This window comes from Sus scrofa, chromosome 10 (genome assembly GCF_000003025.6).
Source record: "Sus scrofa isolate TJ Tabasco breed Duroc chromosome 10, Sscrofa11.1, whole genome shotgun sequence".
NCBI classification, from domain to species: domain Eukaryota; kingdom Metazoa; phylum Chordata; class Mammalia; order Artiodactyla; family Suidae; genus Sus; species Sus scrofa.
This window is the reverse complement of record NC_010452.4, coordinates 458,798-477,873: the sequence shown is the minus strand read 5'-3', so window position 1 is coordinate 477,873 and position 19,076 is coordinate 458,798. Positions and strand designations below refer to the sequence as shown.

At 44.8% G+C, this 19,076-nt stretch overlaps 1 long non-coding RNA gene across 1 annotated transcript; it reads right to left on the bottom strand.

Annotated features, from left to right (window-relative positions):
• LOC110255620 lies at window positions 3,391-6,007 on the bottom strand. The gene is made up of 2 exons (XR_002336168.1): window positions 3,871-6,007; window positions 3,391-3,749 (listed from the first exon to the last, which is right to left on the bottom strand). It is a non-coding gene; the product is annotated as an uncharacterized LOC110255620 (long non-coding RNA).

Sequence of the window (19,076 nt, the reverse complement as noted above, 5' to 3'; positions counted from 1 at the left end):
GCTTTACTTACAACCGATTATCCAGGGACAGGAGGTCATTAGCTGGGCCTTTCTAGATGCCAAGCGGGGTGTCAAGTATTGAAAGCACTGAACATGAAATTGGAAGATCTTGGTTGAAGCCCAGTCTTTTGTGTTTGCTAAACGGGTGAACTTGGGCAATTCATATAACCTCATTGAGTTTTTATGTTATAAAAAATGAATGATAACAATACCTTTAAGATTGGATGCAACACACAAAGATGCTTTTCAACTATAAATGTGAACATTGGGTAAACATTTTACAAATATTAATTAGACATGGAGCTATCCTTCGAGGAACATTCTACTTGAAAAAGATATTTAAGGGTTCATTTGTAGTCAGACGTTGGCATAATTAAATGAAAATATCTTCATTATATTTATTAATTTTATTATATTTAATAATTAAAAATATTTGACAGAACATTATCTATTATTTAATCAAATGTAAACTAAAATAGAGATTTAAAAATGCACCTTAAGAGTTCCCATCATTATCCAACTACAGATGTGATAAATTCATTTGAATAAAAAAAAAAAAAAAAAAAAAAGAGTTCCTGTTGTGGTTCAGTGGAAACGAATCCAAGAACCATGAGGTTGTGGGTTCAATCCCTGGCCTCGCTCAGTGGCCTCGGTGTTGTCGTGAGCTGTGGTGTAGGTTGCAGACATGGTTCAGATCCCACGTTGCTGTGGCTCTGGCGTAGGCTGGCAGCTGCAGCTCTGATTCCACCCCTAGCCTGGGAACCTCCATGTGCCATGGGTGTGGCCCTAAAAAGACAAAAAGACCAAAAAAAAAAAAAGTGCACCTTAAAGTATCCCAAATGTTGTTATTTTCCGTGTTTTCGAAAAGATAATTCCTTAAGTAAAATTTTAAAATACAAGTATAGTTGACTTACAGAGTTGCGCCAATTTCTGCTCTACAGCACAGTGACCCAGTCATAATGGATTCTTGTCATTCTTATTGTTCCCATCCTAGAAGCAGAGATGGAGTAGGTGTGTGTGTGGGAGGGGGGGGTTAATTTACTTGCAATAAAATAAAATCCTAAACATAGAAGGTAACTGTAACTTGTGTATACTCTGAATACAGCTAAAGTTAACCAAAACGAATCATTTCATCTTAGCATTTAAGCCAAGAATAAAGAAAAAATAAGTATGCAATTACATAATTTATATACTTCCTTTCACTAAATGTTTATTTTTTACAGTCAGTGTTTTAAGTTCTGCGATCCAGGAATTCTAGGCAATAGACTTCCCAGGCAGATGTTAAATATCCACCTCTAACTTGAGTCTGAACATGAAGCGCCTGTGTAATCACATATTATTTAGTGTAAAATATTTAAGCAGCGAACACCCATACTCTTGTGCACCTGAGGTGGTATTTCACGCATTGGACCAGTCACATGCCTCTGTGAAACAAGGATTCGTTTTTGCTTTGGACTCTGTGAAGACGGAGCTTTTTCATCAGCATGGCTTTCGTGATCCCCTCTGCTCCAGCCCTCACTGTCACAGAGAGCAGGGGAACCCGCGTCTTGTCAGGAGGTAAGAAAGAGAGCGGAGGCACAGGACATTCGGGTTAGGGGAAAGCAGAGTTTCGGATTCTGGCTCCATTCCCAAGAGTATTAGTTAAGTACAAGCTGAGCTGCTACAGCAGAAAACACCCCAAGTATCAGGGTTGAAATGGGGCAGGACCCTGTTCCTACCACATAACAGAATGTCCAGGGCAGGTCGCATGTCCTGGTCAACGAGACCATCCAAGGTCCTGGGTGGTGGGACAGCTTGGCCATCATCAACCTGTGACTTCTTTCTCCATATCAGAGGCAGCTTCTTTCAGGGTCCCACTTCCCGGCCCTCGAAAGAAGAGAAAGAGGACATGAAAAGCCAGCTTCTTTCTTTTTGTGGCTGTGACCCAGAGGTTGCTTTTATCAGTTCATTCCCTTCCCCTTGTCCAGGCCTTACAAGGTCACACTTTCCCTGCAAGCAAGGCTGGGTTTCTGTCTGGGAAGATGTGTGCCCTAGAACTGGCGGTGCCACCCATCACTCTCTCTTACCATAAGCCTGTAATGTAGAAGTGGCTTCTGATCATTGGACTTGTAAATGACCTCTCAACATTCTCACAGCACTCTGTATCTCTTGCTTGGGCTACTACAATGACCTCTATTTTTTTTTTTTTTTGTCTTTTTGCCATTTCTTGGGCCGCTCCCACAGCATATGGAGGTTCCCAGGCTAGGGGTTGAATCAGAGCTGCAGCTGCCAGGCTACGCCAGAGCCACAGCAACCAATGTGGGATCCGAGCCGTGTCTGCAACCTACACCACAGCTCACGGCAACGCCGGATCCTTAACCCACTGAGCGAGGGCAGGGAACGAATGGTGCCTAGTTGGATTCATTAACCACTGAGCCACAATGGGAACTCCTACTTTTTTTTTTTTTGGAATTGCAGCATATGGAAGTTCCCAGGCTAGGGGTTGAATCAGAGCTAATAGCTGCTGGCCTATGCCACAGTGACAGCAACACTGGACCTGAGCCTTGTCTGCGACCTACAACATAGCTCATGGCAGTGCTGGATCCTTAATCCACTGAGCCAGGCCAGGGATCATACCTGCATCCTCATGGATACTTGTCAGGTTCTTAACCTACTGAACCACAGTGGGAACTCCCTACAATGACCTTCTGTCTAAGGGGCTCTTAGCTTGGCTAAGTCATTTCTCACAGGGTAGAACTGAATGTTAAGTATATAAATCAAATCTCATCACACAGAACCAAGTACAGACTCCCCACCATGAGAAGTCCCACAAGACCTGGCAGTGCCCAGGAGCTACCCTCCTCAGACCCACCCTTGTACCACTTCTTTACCTGGCCACTGTGTTCTGGCCACTGTGGCATCCACCTCTATGGAGAGCGCAGTGATTCCCTCCCAACTTCCTTTAAACCCATCACTCCTTGTTCTGGAAGGTTTCTCGAGGAGAATCTCCGTAAGCCTGGTTCACCCTCACCCCTTGGCTCTCATCTACCGTCACCTCTTCTGAGATCGTTTTCTGAAGCACCAGGTCTTGGGAGTTCCCGCTGTGGTGCAGCGGGTTAAGAGTCCCACTGCCCTAGCTGGGGTCTGTCGTGGCTCGGATTCAATCCCTGGCCGGGGAACTTCCATGTGCCTTGGGTGCGGCCACAAACAGACCAAAACCCGGTGTCATTTGCCCTGTTACACTGCCATGTCGCCTGTTTATCTCCTTGCTTGCACTTATGTTGTATGACAGTCCTGTTGTTACTGATTGGTTGATCTCTAGAAAGTCTCAACGACCCTTTTGAGTTGCTTCCCAACAGGTGTCCCTCTGCCTGGTGTCACTTTAGCCAACAGAAGGAGACTGAGTTGGGATCGAAAGCAAAGGAAAGCTTTATTCTTGGATCCGAGAGTGAAGAGGTGTGAACAGGGCCCTGGAGCTCTGACGCTTGGCCCAACAAGGTGCGGGGTGGGGGTGGGGCTGCTTCATAGGCTCTCGGTGGGGGGCAGGGGCGGGCTCTCACGGGGCGGGCACAGGCGCCTTGCTCAGGCTCCAGCTCTCAGTGCTGCAGGTCTTTGCACTTGGGCCGCCGCCGCCGCCGCCGCCGCAGTCTTGGATGGAGCGTGGTTTGCCGCATCTGCAGACGTCCCAGGCGTTTTCCCCAGGAGCTCCGATCTGAAGGGCCGGGTGCCAGGCCTCTGCACGCAGCACTGCGGGAGCCAGTGAACCTAGACTAAGCACAAAGAAAAAGGTTAGACTCTATCACCCAGCTTCTGTTTTTATTTCCTAGGAAGTGTTAATGGGTTTTGCTGCTGAGACAAAAGTCATCCTGAGAAGGAAAAGGTTTGGCTTACCCTGGATTCCCAGACTCCGGTGCCTACCTACAAAGAGCTCAATCAGTGTCTATTGAGGGAGTGACTGGGTGGCCTTCCTATGCTTCTTCCAAAGAAGAATCTGGTGCCGGTGATGGGAGAACCAGGTGAAAGAACCTCATGCAGATTTGCCTCCTTTGGTTTTGTTTCTGACAGTGAACTGCTTGGAGTTCATCACCCTCAGCTGCTGTTTAGGTCCTCAGGCCCCTCCTTGGCAGCAGGTTGGGTGGTGACCTTCCTCCCGACCCCAAGAGTTATATTCATGTCCGAATACCTGGTCCCTGTTGAGGTCACCTTATTTGCAAAAGGGTCTGTGCAGATGCAATGGAATTAAGGATCTTGCGGTGAGATCACCTTAGATTTACGAATTGCCCTAGATTCAGTGACTCCTGTCCTTGTAAAGGCAGAAGGAGATTTAGGAGGAGGGCGCTGTGTGAAGATGGAGGTGGAGACGAGAGGAAGGCAGCACAAGCCAAGAAGTGCCTGGGCCATCAGCAGCTGGAAGGGGCCAGGAGGGGTCCTCCCCTAGGGCCTTTGAAGACAGGGGCTCTGCTGTCACCTGGATTCAGATGCTATTCTCCAGAACTGTAAGAGAAAACGTTTCTGTTGTTTCAAGTCACTTCAATAATACATTAGTATAAGTATATCCCAAGTATCGCCTGGGACATACTTATACCAAAAAACTTGTTTATTGTTTGTCTGAAATTCTAATTTAACGGAGCATCCTGGAATTTTTCTTTGTGAAAGCTGGCAATTTTACTCTAATTCCAAGAATATTTGAAAGTGAAGCACTGGCTGTGAATGATATATAGATTCTGCCAAGTAAGAGCTGGCATCAATTTTTTTTTTAAAGTCAATTAAGTAACTGAAAGAAAATGAAATTGGTGTCATGGGAGTTTTAAATATGCTCCAAAATCCTGAAATTTTGCCCAGAAAAGTAACTCAACAAAATGCTTGGGCATATAAAAGAATTTTTTTTTTCACATTTTAAATCTGATCTAAAACTATTTAAAGTGGCTAATGTGTTTCTTGTGACTATCAAAAATAAGAACTAAATTCCCTCTAATCCTAACTTTTTTTTTTTGGTTTAAATCTGGTGAATTATGATCAAATTGGGGACTGTCTCTTTTTCCTACTACCAACAGTTTATTAGATTCAGCTTGAAAACAGGTAAATTAAAACACAGGAATTAAAAAAAAATTAGGCTGAAAACAGCTTTCGAGAAAGCTCATTAAGGGAGGCCTTCCCTAAGGACCTGCAGGTGTTTCTAGCAACGAGCGGGGATCTCTTCTGCCCATTTTTCCTTCCCCTGCTTCAGGAACAGCTCACATCACTCAGGAGGCAGCACTTTGGTTTCCTCTGCTTAAATGTTGTGTTCTTCATGTTTATCATCACCTTCTTTTGTTTTGCCCCTTGTGTTTTTTTAAAGCACAAATATCGTGCAGACTATTAAATAAACAATTATACTCATCTGAGGGGTCAGTTGAAGAAGCAGATGGAGTAGAGGTGTGAGGCGAGAGAGAGAAAAGAGCAAGGACAAAACCGAACAACCACATCCCCAACATCTCAACTTTATTGAATGAAAGGGGAAGTGAGGGCCAACCAGGTAAAAAACACCTGACGCAGAAATTTTCCAGCGTTGGCTTTATTTCTGACTTGCGTGTCCTGAACCCTTCACCGGAACACCCTTTGTCCTTGCAATGGGAGAGCTTAGACTTTGTAGGAAGCAAAGAGGAAGAGAGAAGGAGAAGCACCGAGTTAGGGCTGGGTGCGTGTTGCAGGTGGGGTGGGCTGGGGATGCAGAAAGCAGAGACTCTCCAAAGCGGAGGCCCTGGCGGAGAAACTGAGGTTGGTAATGATTTTCTTCCCAGGACAGAGCAATTAGGGCTCATTGGTCAGTGCCAGAGGGAGCTTCTGGAGGCCTGATACTTATTCCTCAGTCTTTTAGTGACTGCGCAGTGGGAATCAGGAGTTGCCTTAGACAACGTGTTTCTCCAGAGACAAAGCCTTCGTTCCTCACTTGAAAGCGTGGACTCTCAAGAGCGAGGAGAAAAAGACGTTAAAAAGGGAGCTCCCTTCGTGGCGCAGTGGTTAACAAATCCGACTAGGAACCAGGAGGTTGCGGGTTCGATCCCTGGCCTTGCTCAGTGGGTTAAGGATCTGGCGTTGCTGTGAGCTGTGGTGTAGGTTGCAGACACGGCTCAGATCCCACGTTGCTGTGGCTCTGGTGTAGGCTGGCAGCTACAGCTCTGATTAGACCCCTGGCCTGGGAACCTCCATATGCCACGGGAGCGGCCCAAGAAATAGCAAAAAGACCAAAAAAAAAAAAAAAAGTTAGAAAAGAGAGGCACAGGAGTTCCTGTTGTGGCTCGGCGGAAACAATGCCACTAGTATCCATGAGGATGCAGGTTTGATCCCTAGCCTCCCTCAGTGGGTTGGGGATCCGGTGTGGCTGTGAGCTGTGGTGTAGGTCGAAGTTGAGGCTTGGATCTGGTATTGCAGTGGCTGTGGTGTAGGTGGCAGCTATAGCTCTGATGTGACCCCCAGCCTGGGAACCTTCATGTGCTGCAGGTGTAGCCCTAGAAAAGACAAAAAAAAAAAAAAAAAGAAGGAAGTACAACGTTAATCCTGTGACCACTGATCATGTAAATATTCTTACTCCACTTGACAGGTGAGCATTTAAATATTTATCTACGTTAGCTCAGTGACTGAACCAAAAACCAAACTCTTTTTTTTTTTGAAATTTTAAACTATAGTTGATTTGCAGTGTTGTGCCAATTTCTGCTGCACAGCAGAGTGACCCAGTCATACCTATACACACCTTCTTTTTCCCATATTATCTTCCATCATGTTCTATCCCAAGATGGTGGGTATGGTTCCCTCTGCTCTTCAGTGGCAGCTCACTGCTCATCCATTCTAAACCGATGGAACTAAACAATCCATCTAATCGTGCGCATCCACCAACCCCCAACTCCCAGCCATCCCACTGCACCTCCGCCCCCTTGGCAACCACAGTCTGTTCTTCGTGTCTGTGCATCTGTTTCTGTTTTGTAGGTTGGTTCATTTGTGCTGTATTTTATATTCCACACGTAAGTGATATTATATGGTATTTTTTTTTTCTCGTTCTGACTTCCTTCGCTTGGTATGATCATCTCTAACTACATCCACGTTGCTGCAAATGGCCTTATTTCCTTCTTTTTCATGGCTGAGTCATATGCATCCCCCATCTTTTTAAGTCATTCATCTGTCAGGGGACATTTAGGTTGTTTCCATGTCTTGGCTATTGTGAGTAGTGTTTCTGTGAACATAGGGTGCACGTATCCTTTGGAATTGTAGTTTTGTCCATGTATGTACCAGGAGTGGGTTGCTGGGTCACGTGGTAGTTCTATATTTAGTTTTCTGACGAACCGCCGTCCTCTTTTCTGTAGTGGTTGTACCAATTTACATTTCCCCCAACCAAACTCTTGGTGGCCGTGTTTCCCATTTTGCCTTGTAGTCCGCGTACTAGAAAATACATGTATTAATAGCTCCTCCAAAGTGTGTCTTACTTGAAAAGTGTTGATGGTTTAATAATTACATTTCAATTATTATAATGAAAAGAAACCCATTTCCTGGATAAAAGCAGGAGTTGATAGTTTCTGATTTTAGTGGCTCCTGCTAGAGCTCCAGAATCTACTTGATAACTCAAGACCAGCTTTCGCCGGAAACCCCCAAATTTAAATACAGTTGCCAGAGATGGCAGGGTTTTGGCTCAGCACCCAAACCAAAACCATGGCAGTCCTCTCCAGGATGAACTAATCTGGTCAGTGTAATTTTTGATCTCTGCTTTCCGTCATAGAGAGATGGCTCCTCCCAGCATCTTCTAGGCAGAGTGGCCGTGGTGGGTCGGGTTGGGCACCTGCTCTGAAGTGTGCTGCAGTGCAGTGCTTCTCAAACCTCATTTGCTTTGTGCCCCTGGGAATCTCTTGAAGCTCTAGGTCTGTGCTGGGGCTCACATTCTCAGTGTAGCTCCCGGGTGGCACGGGGGCTGCTGACGCACAGACCACGCTCTGAATCACAAGGGCTTAGAGTGAACTCAGACCCCCCTTCTGATGTCGGCTGTCTTGATTCCGTACGACTCACCCAACTTGTTAGAGGATAATTACTGAGTGCCTGCAAGGTGCAGACACTGCACAGCACAGAAGACAGGTATATGGAAAAGTACAATCCATTCTCGCTTCTCCTTCAGCATGTGGGTGTGATGGGGAGAGGGAGTATTATTCTTCTCATTCTTGTTTGCATTGTCACACATTACAACGAGCGCATTGATTCTTTTGTAATTTAATATGAAAAGCATTGCTTTTAAGAGTTGTTTACCTTGTAGGGCAGAGCAACAAAGGGCATGGCACCTGTGAGGGCAATGTGACGTCTTACTCTGAGAGCGTGGGTGGGGGCGCTCACTCTGGGACTTTTAACTCTTCTAAAAGAAGTGGGGAGAGGTTAAAGGTTATTTTCGAGGTGTGGGGAAACACTCCCTTTGGTTTGAAAGTGGTAGGTTAGGATTCAGACCCATTCACAGGGGATACGCCTGGAGGCAGGAAGAAGAGTTAGAAGGCTGTTGCCATAAACTAGGAGATTTGAGGTTAAAAGAAGGAAGTGGATCTGAGAAGACTGAATCAGCTAGTCATAGGTTACGTATGGAAAACAGAAAGTCATGGATGAGGACTAGTCTTCTCGTGTGGGCCCTCGGATGCATGTTGGTCCTTTCCATTGAGGAGAGAACACAGAGAAGGTGATTTTGGAGTTTGGCTCAAGAACAGGGCCTCTCAGCAATGATGTCCCCTGGGTCTTTGCAGATAAAGTTGGTGCCAGTGATAGGTACATGGGCTGGAAACACAGTCCTGAATTGTGACTGAAATCATGACCCTAGTTAAACTCATCCAGGGAACATACATTCGGCTGCAGTTTTTCAGCTGGAGGGCACACATATGGGAGTGTCCTGAACCTTCACAATTTGTATGAAAAGTTTAACTTTTTTTATGTTGCTTTTTTAAGGGTCTCACCTGCGGCATATGGAAGTCCCCAGGCTAGGGATGGAATGGGCGCTATAGCGCCTGGCCTATGTCACAGCCACAGCAACCCCGGATCCGAGCTGCACCTGTGACCTACACCACAGTTCATGGCAACACCGGATCCTTAACCCACTGAGCAATGCCAGGGATTGAACCCGCATCCTCATGGATGCTCGTTGGGTCCGTTACCGCTGAGCCACCGTAGGAAGTCCTGAAAAATTTAACTTCTTTGTGTGCTTTTCTGGAAACAATGATTCTGAGGTTTCATGAAATCCTCCAAGGGCCTTTTTATCTTGAAAAGTTTAGGAATCACCAGGATGAAGGGTAAAGTGAGACCAGGATGGAAGCTGACACTGCTAAGGAGAGAAGTAAAATGAAAATTCAGAGCAGAACCTCAGAGAATGCCAGCAGTAGGGAAATCTCAGCACATGTCGCCAGGCTTTGAAACTTTACCGCCTCTTATATTTTGCCATCTTTTTTCCTAGTGTAGATTCTGGGGAGAGAAAAGCCTGGTGTCTGCAAGATTGGACCACAGCACTGATGAAGTTTGGGGGTAGAAATAAATGAGAAGATGGATGAGCATGTCATTGAATGTCAGACCTTGGGATTTTTGGAGAGACCGTGCTGAGAATTTTCTGAAACCAAAAAATTTCCAATTACATCTTCAGGAAAGAAAATGAACACACATAATCCCTTTAGTATAAAGAATTCTTGTCCGTGGAACATGTAATTGCTTTTTATTCATTAGGCTGGATGGAATAAGATGAAAGCAGAGTCCAGCATTGGCTTCACCTGGTGAAATTAAGATAAAGGATCAAATGTCTTTTGAAGTACAAATAGAATATTCATTTTTGATTTATGTCCTTTGCAAATACATTATGTTTTGGGGGGGTTTCATACCACTTGGACTAAGAACAATTTGGGCTTGATGGTGTATCTGTCTTTTTTTTTTTTTCTCTTTTAAACACGTGTCATCAGCCATACTTTTTGTCCCCGCAACTCAATTTGCTACTCATCTCTCCAGGTCTGGGCAGAAACCCAGGGACTTTGTTAGAGCACTAAAAACCAGAGGTCACCACGAATCAGGAAGGAGAAGGCAGAAGGGTCTTTACCATCTGTTACTATCTGACTTGAGTATTTACTCATTGGCCAAATGTTGTGTTTCTACCCTGGTCAATCATTTTTTTCTGTTGGTAACTGAGTTCGTTTTCCAAGTTTTCCCCAAGCCCAGGGTTAAGACAAGTAGCTTTCTCATGGTTTCTGTGGGTCAGGATTTTGGGGGGGCACTTAGCTGGGTGATTCTGGAGTGGGGTCTCTTGTGAGAGTGTGGTCATTGGGGGGCTTCGCTGGTATAGGGGTCTGATTCCAAGATGGCACCTTCACATGGCTGTTGGCAGGGGGCCTCTGTTCTTCACACGTGAACTTGAGTGTCCTCAGAGCGTGGCCCCTGGCTTCTTCTAGACGGAGTCATCCAGGAAAAATTGATGTCTGTTTTGACATCAGTAGCTTGGAAGTCAGTCTCTGACGTTTCTGCAGCGTCCTCTTGGTTGCGCATGTCTGTCCTATGCCATGTGGAAGAATATGCCAGACTCAGCAAGGATGTGAGGACCAGCAACTGGGGGCTCTTGTGGGGGCGGGCTACCACAGTAACGAAAACTAATTAAAAAAATAAGTGTTCTTCTGAAGTCCTGAGATTCTAAATCCCATTACAGCCATCATGGTGCTCTACCACAACCACTCATGCTGATTTTTCCCCCCATTTTTTTTTCTTTTTAGGGCTGCACCTGTGGCATATGGAAGTTCCCAGGCTGGGGGCTGAATCAGAGCTACAGCGGCCGACCTACACCACAGCCACAGCAATGCAGGATCTGAGCAACGTCTGCAAGCTATACCACAGCTCACAGCAGTGCAAGATCCTTAAGCCACTGAGTGAGGCCAGGAATTGAACCCACATCCTCATGGATACTACTGGGGTTAGTAACCCACTGAGCCACAGTGGGAACTCCTGATTTTTTTCTCCCAATTTTGACAAAGAGCTGAAATAATAGATTGAGATATAGGTGCCATACAACATTGTATACTTTTCATGTACAACATAATATTTGATACATGTATATGTTGTAAAATGATTACCACAGGAAGTTCAGGTACCACCCATTCCCCAGCTTGTCTCTTTAGCGGTGTGTCAAAGTCTGCACAATCAGTAATTAAGATGCAGATGCAGGTAGGTCTTGGAGTCAAGCGGTGGTCCATACCATCATTTCAGCCATAATGAGAAGTAACACCCAGCCAAAAAGGGAACTTTTCACTTCCGTTTTGAATATGGCCAGTGACCTCTAAATCAGGAACCTTGGGTTTCATTGTGAGTCAGTTTTAATAGATGGTAGGGCCAGGTCAAAGTTGGGGTTCAGCAGAATAGTTAATGGATATATTTTCAGTAGATTGAATTTGGCCAGGGATCAGTTTGCTTTTAGTCAAGAATTTCTCCCCAAGAGGATGAAGCTTTTGTTTCATGGAGAATAATGACTCCATCTCTTTCTAATGCATATGGTCTATAAAAGGCTAGTCTATGAAAAGGACCAGGAGTTTTCATAACCTTTAAAAAGACTTCCATGATTCCCTTCCTTTTTTGGGGGGGGGCTTCTAAAAGTGCCATTTCTTATTCAAATATGATGAAATTCTAAGACACCTTAGTGCCAAATTTTGAACCCAGAATTGATGCAGGCCGTGAACTTAACAGGGTGTCTTTTAAATGTTCCAGGAGCAGTTAATAGAGACATGAAGTACAGGAGTGGAATGCAAAATAGGGAGTGGTGCAGGTTGGGTCAGACTTGTCCTGTGGTCTCTCTCTAGCAGCTACTTTGTGCAGCTCTGCTGGGCCGTGTGAAAGGGAGGCAGTCTGTCCTGTAAACATGAGAATCCTGCCAAGGACGGTGGTCGGCATGCAGATCTTTCGTTGGGGTGGGTTCTGTGCCTCTGGATCTAGAGAAACAAGTATGAGGAGAGGAGCTGTTTTCTGGAGGACGTGGCCAGCCTTAATGGTTGTGGAGATTGGGGCGTGCTCTTTGGGAATGTAGAAAATCTTGGTTATGGTCTTAGTGGAGCTTTTTTATTCTGTTCAAATATTTTAGAACAGTGTGATTTTACTACCTGAGGAATTAATCAAGAAGGGGGGATTTTTTTTTTCTTTTCTGGGCTGCACCTGCTGCATATGGAAGTTCCCAGGCTAGGGATCGAATCAGAGCTGCAGCTGCCAGCCTACACCACAGCCACAGCAACACGGGATCTGAGCTGCATCTGCGGTCTACACCATAGCTCATAGCAATGCCGGATCCTTAACCCACTGAGCAAGGCCAGGGATCAAACCCGCATCCTCATGGATAATAGTTGGATTTGTTTCCGCTGTGCCGCAATGGGAACTCCCTTTTTTGTTGTTTTTGTTTTGGTTGTTTTTGAAGGGTGAGGTTTTAAAATGGGCTCTCTAGGGAGGACAGCAAGCTTAACTAAATTGCTAACGCTGCAGTGACACTGCTTGTATTTACTCCTGAAAGTAGAGATGCAGCTCAATTCACTTTAACTTCAAATTGTGACACAGAAATCCATACCCATTTTTATCCCTTTATTGATAAAATAATGCAAATATGCCTCTCAAACTCTAATGGGAACCCAACTCCCTCTTTGAAGAGTTTACTTCCCATTTTGTGGGTGGCATATTTGTATAATTCTCTGGAAAACGTTGCCTTGGTGATTCTCAGAACATATTGATAACGCGGCAAGCACATGCCCCTGCAGGTGTTTTATTCAAGGTCACAGTACTAATAGGTAAGAAACTGTCTGTTCAATGTTTGTTGATTGAACAGATAAATAGTAACTTTAAGGAGACTGTTGTTTATAGATGCAGATATATGCAAAGATATCTGAACATGCTGAGGGGGAAATTATAAAACATCATACTTGCCCAGAAGAAATTGTTTTTTCAGTTGGAGAAATCTGGGAATGATTCAGATAGCTTGGGCAAGTTGAACCCTTTCTCCAGCAATGCTCAGTAGCTAAAAATTGGCAAAAGGCCTGTCACTGTTTTCCTTTCCTTGGTCCTACCCATGGCACACCAAGTTCCTGGGCCAGGGACTAAATCCAAGCCAAAGCTGCTGACCTACGCCACAGGCGCAGCAACTCGAATTCCTCGAGCCCATTGCACTGAGCCACGGATTGGACCCGAGCCTCCATAGGGACCAGAATCACTGCAGTTGGATTCTTATTATGTTTTTCTTTTTATGGATGCACCTGTGGCACATGGAAGTTCCCAGGCTAGGGGTCAAATTGGAGCGTAGCTGCCGGCCTACACCACAGTCACAGCAACATCAGATCCAAGCTGCATCTGTGACCTACACCACAGCTCACAACAATGCCAGATCCTTGACCCCCTGAGCAAGGCCAGGGATCAAACCCGAATCCTCATGGATACTAGTGGGGTTCACAGCCTGCTGAGCCACAAGGGGAATTCTCTCTCCCTAATTCTTAACTGTACCTACATCTAGGCCCTGGGTGTGCCACACACTCACAGTTCGACCCCACTCTAGCAAATGCTGACACGTTTGCCTTCCTTATTTGACCTGTCTGCAGACAGAGAGTATTGTGTTTTTTCCCAAATAGGTTTGCGCCATTTGCACCTGAAGTTATGTCATTTATTTAAATATTACATAAAAGGAGTGAAATATAAATGCAAAAAGAAAATATTGTTCCCATGAAAATTTAGGTGGAATGACGTGCAGAGATGCAATAAAATTTAATTGCTAAAGAAGATTGCTCTCCAAGTAGATGTGGTTGAGAAAAACATAAAGCATTAAAAAAAATGTTGAATGTGTCTGCACTTGGGTTTTGTCTTTGTTTTATGTTGTTTTGTTTCGCCTGCTGCAGTATCGCGGTGAGGATAAGGCTGTGGACTCTGGAGCCAGGCCTGCCTGCGTTGCAACCTGCTTCTTCCACGAGGCAGCTGGCTGACTCTCAGCGCCTCATTCTCTTTGTCTGTAAATTAGGGATCCTAAACCACCCCCGTGTCATTAAGTTGTCAGGCGGCTGCAGTGACACGCGCTACCCAGTTAGGCCAGGCTTAGCAGGTTGACGGCACCGTCCTTTGTAAGCTACCTCTTGATTCAGACCCCAGCCACAAGTTTGGGGTCCCCAGGCCACCCTCACTTCTGAGAAGCTGCCTACCAGTTGCGGGTCTTTTGGTATACTCTCAAGTTTGGTAATTCACGGGAATGACTCACAGAAATTCAGGAAAGTGCTGTGCTTCGGGGAACAGTTTTATTACAGCAAAAGGACACCCATTAGAACCAGCAAAACGGGGAGAGGCACATGAGTTCCGGGAGAAGGCGACATGCCAGTGCCCTGCTAGTCTTCCTGATGATAAGGAAATTGGTGCTGGAGTGTGGAAGACATGTTTACGGTCTCATGGCTGCAGCTGTGGCAATGCCAGGGCCTTAACCCACGGTGCCACATTGGGAACTCCGGAAGTTTTAAATGGTATCAGTAGTGAAGTTTGCTTTTTTCCTCTGGAAGATCATAACATGAAAAAGATTCTTTATGATTTGAATTTTTTACAACCTTCATATCCCGAGATTGGTCTCACAACAACGTCACACTTGGGGAAGAGCGTTTCCTACTTGGTTCTTGTAACATAGGAGAGGGTCTTGCAATCAGGTGTGCTTGGAAAATACTGGGATAATTTTTACAGCTTTAAAAAAGTTCAAATGTCTTGTGAATATTCAAGACTACGGAATAGCACGCAACATTGTCCAGATATATTTGTCCATGTGATTCTTTCTTAGTGAAATATTTATTAATGCCCCAAGATATACCAGATGGAAAAAAAATCCCAACAAAAAATTTAAGAAACCCCCAAACCTCCAAAATACGTCTCAAAGTAGCACATAACCAAAGATAAAATACTCTTGATAGTCTTGCACAGAGCCTTGGGCTTATATTTTCCAAGTTGTGCTTAATGCTATTCTATTTCTTAGCTAATAATTTTTGAAAGGCCAAAGTACAATAGATATAGTATGAAATAGTTATAAAAATCCAAAAATATTACCAGGACTTAACCAGAGTCTAAATGCTGAATGAGGAAGCAGAAAGACAAAAAATAGACATGGAACCTTATTTTTGCACAGAATATATTGATAGATATTCCTAGTATGACTGTGCATTAAGGAGAAGTTAAATTATGTTTATAATATTTGTATAAGAACACATTTTTGGGGCGTTCCCATTGGCTCAATGGGTTCAGGACCCAACATAGTGTCTATGAGGATTGAGTTTGATCCCTGGCCTGGCTTAGTGGGTTAAGGATCTGGCATTGTTGTGAGCTGTGGTGCAGGTCACAGATGCGGCTTGGATCTGGCATTGCTGTGGCTGTGGTGTAGGCCAGCAGCTGTAGCTCCGACTGGACCCCTAGCTTGGGAACGTCCATGTGCTGCAGGCGAAGCCATTAAAAAAAAGAAGTAAATAAAAAAAGAACACATTTTTGGAAATGTATCTGTAAAAAAAATTCAAAAAAACCCTTTGTTTAAAATTTCTGTTTTGCTGGTAAACTTCAGTTACGTGGAAAATTAATTTATACAAGGCATCTCATTCCCTAACTGTGCCAGGTTGTGGAAGGGAGACGTAGCTGTGATGCGGCGAAGAAAACAGTGTGATCAGGGAACTGGGGCCTCTTACTGACTTCATGGCATTGACTGCAGTGTATCCATTTCTCTGAGTCTAATTTTTCTCAGGTGTATCATAGAGGCGGCGATGGCTGTGTCCAGGATTATTGCGAAAATAAAACGAGACCCACTGTAAGAACTCATCTGGCACTGGCTTCGAAAACAGAAGGCTGCGAGGATTCTTTAAAAACAATTGACTGTTGTTAGTCAAAGTCTAAAAAGTCCCTGAATCCCTTCCTTTTCCTAAGGCTTCCTCTGCGGATGATCCAGCAGGTTTTGAGGCTTTTGAAGGAGCGAGCTGCGTTTACCAGGATGCAGCCCTAAGGGACGTGGATGCAGGAGTTCTGAGAAAGGTAAATGGATGGAGCAAGGGTTGATGATTTTCCAGAGAGCATGTTCATGAGTGGTGAGCGTGGAAGCCACCGGGCAGGGATGTAAGGACCGCAAGGCCTTCCTTTAGGAGCCTGAGAGGAGAAGAAGAAATGGAGCTGCAGCAGGAGGCCCAAGGGTATCAGGCCAGGGCCTGTCTTTTCTTTTCTTTTTCTCCCAGATTGAGAAAAGACAACATCCTTTAGTTTCCTGAAGGTCGGGAAGAATACAGAGGAAGACAGTGGAAAGAGTGTAGAGAGATGAATCAGATCTGTTTCTTTTTTTTGCTTTTTAGGCTGTACCCGCGACATATGGAGATTCCCAGGCTGGGAGGTGAATCAGAGCTACAGCTGCCGGCCTCCACCACAGCCACAGCAATGTGGGATCCCGAGCCGTGTCTGTGACCTACATCACAGCTCACGGCGATGCTGACTCCTTAACCCACTGAGCGACACCAGGGATCGAACCTGCTTCCTCCTGGATACCAGTTGGACTCATTTCCCCTGAGGCACCACGGGAACGCCCCAGATGGGTTTCAAGTTCAGGATTCATCATGAGTTTACGGTGTTACCTTGGGCTTGATCCTGAGGCTCTCTACATCCCGGTAGCATGGAAGTGCTCAAAGCTGCGAAGGCCATGACTTTGAAGATCTCATGAAATAAAGCTCGGGTTCACCTTGAAAATTAGAGAGTATGTATCTGACAAGATAGGTGTAAAGGAGTCTTTTTGGAAGATGGTCTCGCTGAGTGCAAATGCTTACCTTTATGGCTGGTGCTATGAATATTTCCTTTGCCTGTGTGTGAAGGGTGAGCCTGACGCTTGGAGAGCTGACTTAAATTCCTATGGAATCAACGTGGCAAATGCGCGTTTGGGTTACGAGGCACATCAGTCCTCTCCCTGATAAGCTGAGAGCCCTTCCTGGCTCTCGTTGGACTTTCTATTCTGGTTCTTATTTTCATCACGTACCCCTGCTGGGAGGCCTGTCGGTTCCCTGTTCTTCAGCTCATACAATCCAACCACATCTCTCAGCAAACTGAAAAAATCACCTGCTCTTTGTTTTCACAGAAATAAAATGGGACCCACTTAAGGGCCAGTTACACAAGGAGGAAAAAGAAGACCGTTTAGTCACCTAGTGTCCAGTAATAGGCCTTTTCGAACCACCTTGTGTTTTGAACACTGTGGTTACAACAGAGGCAGAAGTTAAGTATTTTTTTGCACTGGGGGGCTGTGAAGGACCTCTGGAGTCTTAGCTTTGCTGTAACCCCCTTAAATTCTGATTGCGTTTTGTATTTCAGGTTTTGAATTCATTTTTGACACAGTGTGTGCTCTCTGAGGCCGAGACAAAAAAGACATTTTTCTAAGAATTGCAAATTCTCCAACCAAAATGTAAGCACTCGAAGAAGGAAACCCCCCACCAGGATTCCCCCAGTCGGTTCTCTGAAGGAGAGATACGTGTCTCCCCTGGCGCCATGCTCGTCCCGGGAGATAACGATGAATAGGTATTACCTTGTTCTCAGCGGATTTTGGCATGTAGGAAAAGAAGGAACATTTTACCAGATTAGCCATAACAAGTCTTGGCAAGGATATGGAGGAACTGAAACCCTCACACCGCACTGGTGGGCAGGTAAAATGATACAACCCCTTTGGAAAACAACTCGACAGTTTCTTTAAACATGAAGCCTATACCTGCCACACGATCCTGTCTATCCACGTATCTGGGCATTTACTCAAGAGAAATGAAAGCATATGCCCTTATCCAACTCATACAGGAATATTCACAAGAACTTTCAGTTTCAATAGCCAAAACCTGGAAACAACCCAAACGTTCATCAGTAGATAAGTGGATGGATAAAAGTGTGGTTTTTACAAAGAAAAAAGGAGTTCCCGTCGTGGCTCAGTGGTTAATGAACCTGACTAGTATCCATGAGGACACAGGTTCTATCCCTGGCCTTGCTCAGTGTGTTGAGGATCTGGCATTGCCATGAGCTGGGGGGTAGGTCGCAGATGTGGCTTGGATCCCGTGTTGCTGTGGCTGTGGTGTAGACCGGCTGCTACAGCTCCAGTTAGACCCCTAGCCTGGTAACCTCCATATGCCTTCTGTGCGGCCCTCAAAAGACCAAAAAAAAAAAAAAAAAAAAAAAGGGAAAAAAGGAAGGGGAAAGAAAGGGAAGAGGAAGAAAAGGAAAGGAAGTGAAGGACTGACACACAGCAACACGGGTGAATATCAAATAATTAAGATGAGTGAAAGAAAGAAAGGAGTCAGGGCAAGGATGACAAAAGGTCCCAAGGAAATGAACAAACGTATCTTTTCCAACATTTCCTTGTGACCTTTTGTCATCCTTGCCTTTGTTTTTTTTTTCCCTCCCCTTCCACAGCTCTACTTTCTATCACTTCTGACTAGTTTGCATTTTCTAGAATTTCATATATGTGGAATCATACAGTATGCAGTCACTTTTTATCTGGTTCTTTCACTCATCTTAATTATGGCTAAGAGCCTCATGGGAGCTCCTGCCCATTTTTTAAATTGGGTTGTTAGTTTTCTTATTGTTGGGTTTTAAGGTTTGGTTTTTTGTTGTTGTTATTGTTGTTTTGTTTGTTTATTTTCTATTTTGTGTAACAGATATGTGTTTTGCAAATATTTTCTCCTAGTCTGTGACTTGTCTTTTCATTCTATTGACAGTGTCTTTTGCAGAGCATGCATTTTTTTTGTGTTTGTGTGTGTGTGGCTTATAACAATACAAGTTTATTATCTTACAGTTCTGCAGGTCAGAAGTCCAAAATGAATCTTAGAGGGCTAAAACCAGTGTGCCAGTCCTGAAGGTCTGTGCTCCTTCAGGAGTCTCTGGGAGAGAACCTGTGTCCTTGCCTTTTCTAGCTTCTAGAGGCTCCTCCATTCCTTTGCTTATAGCTCCTTCCTCTACTTTCTTCCTCTTTGTCGTTGTCATCATCATCTTCTTCTTCTTTTTAATAGTTATTTCCCCGATACAATTTTTTTTCTACTGTACCGCATGGTGACCCAATTACACATAGATGTACACATTCTATTTTTGCACATTATCAT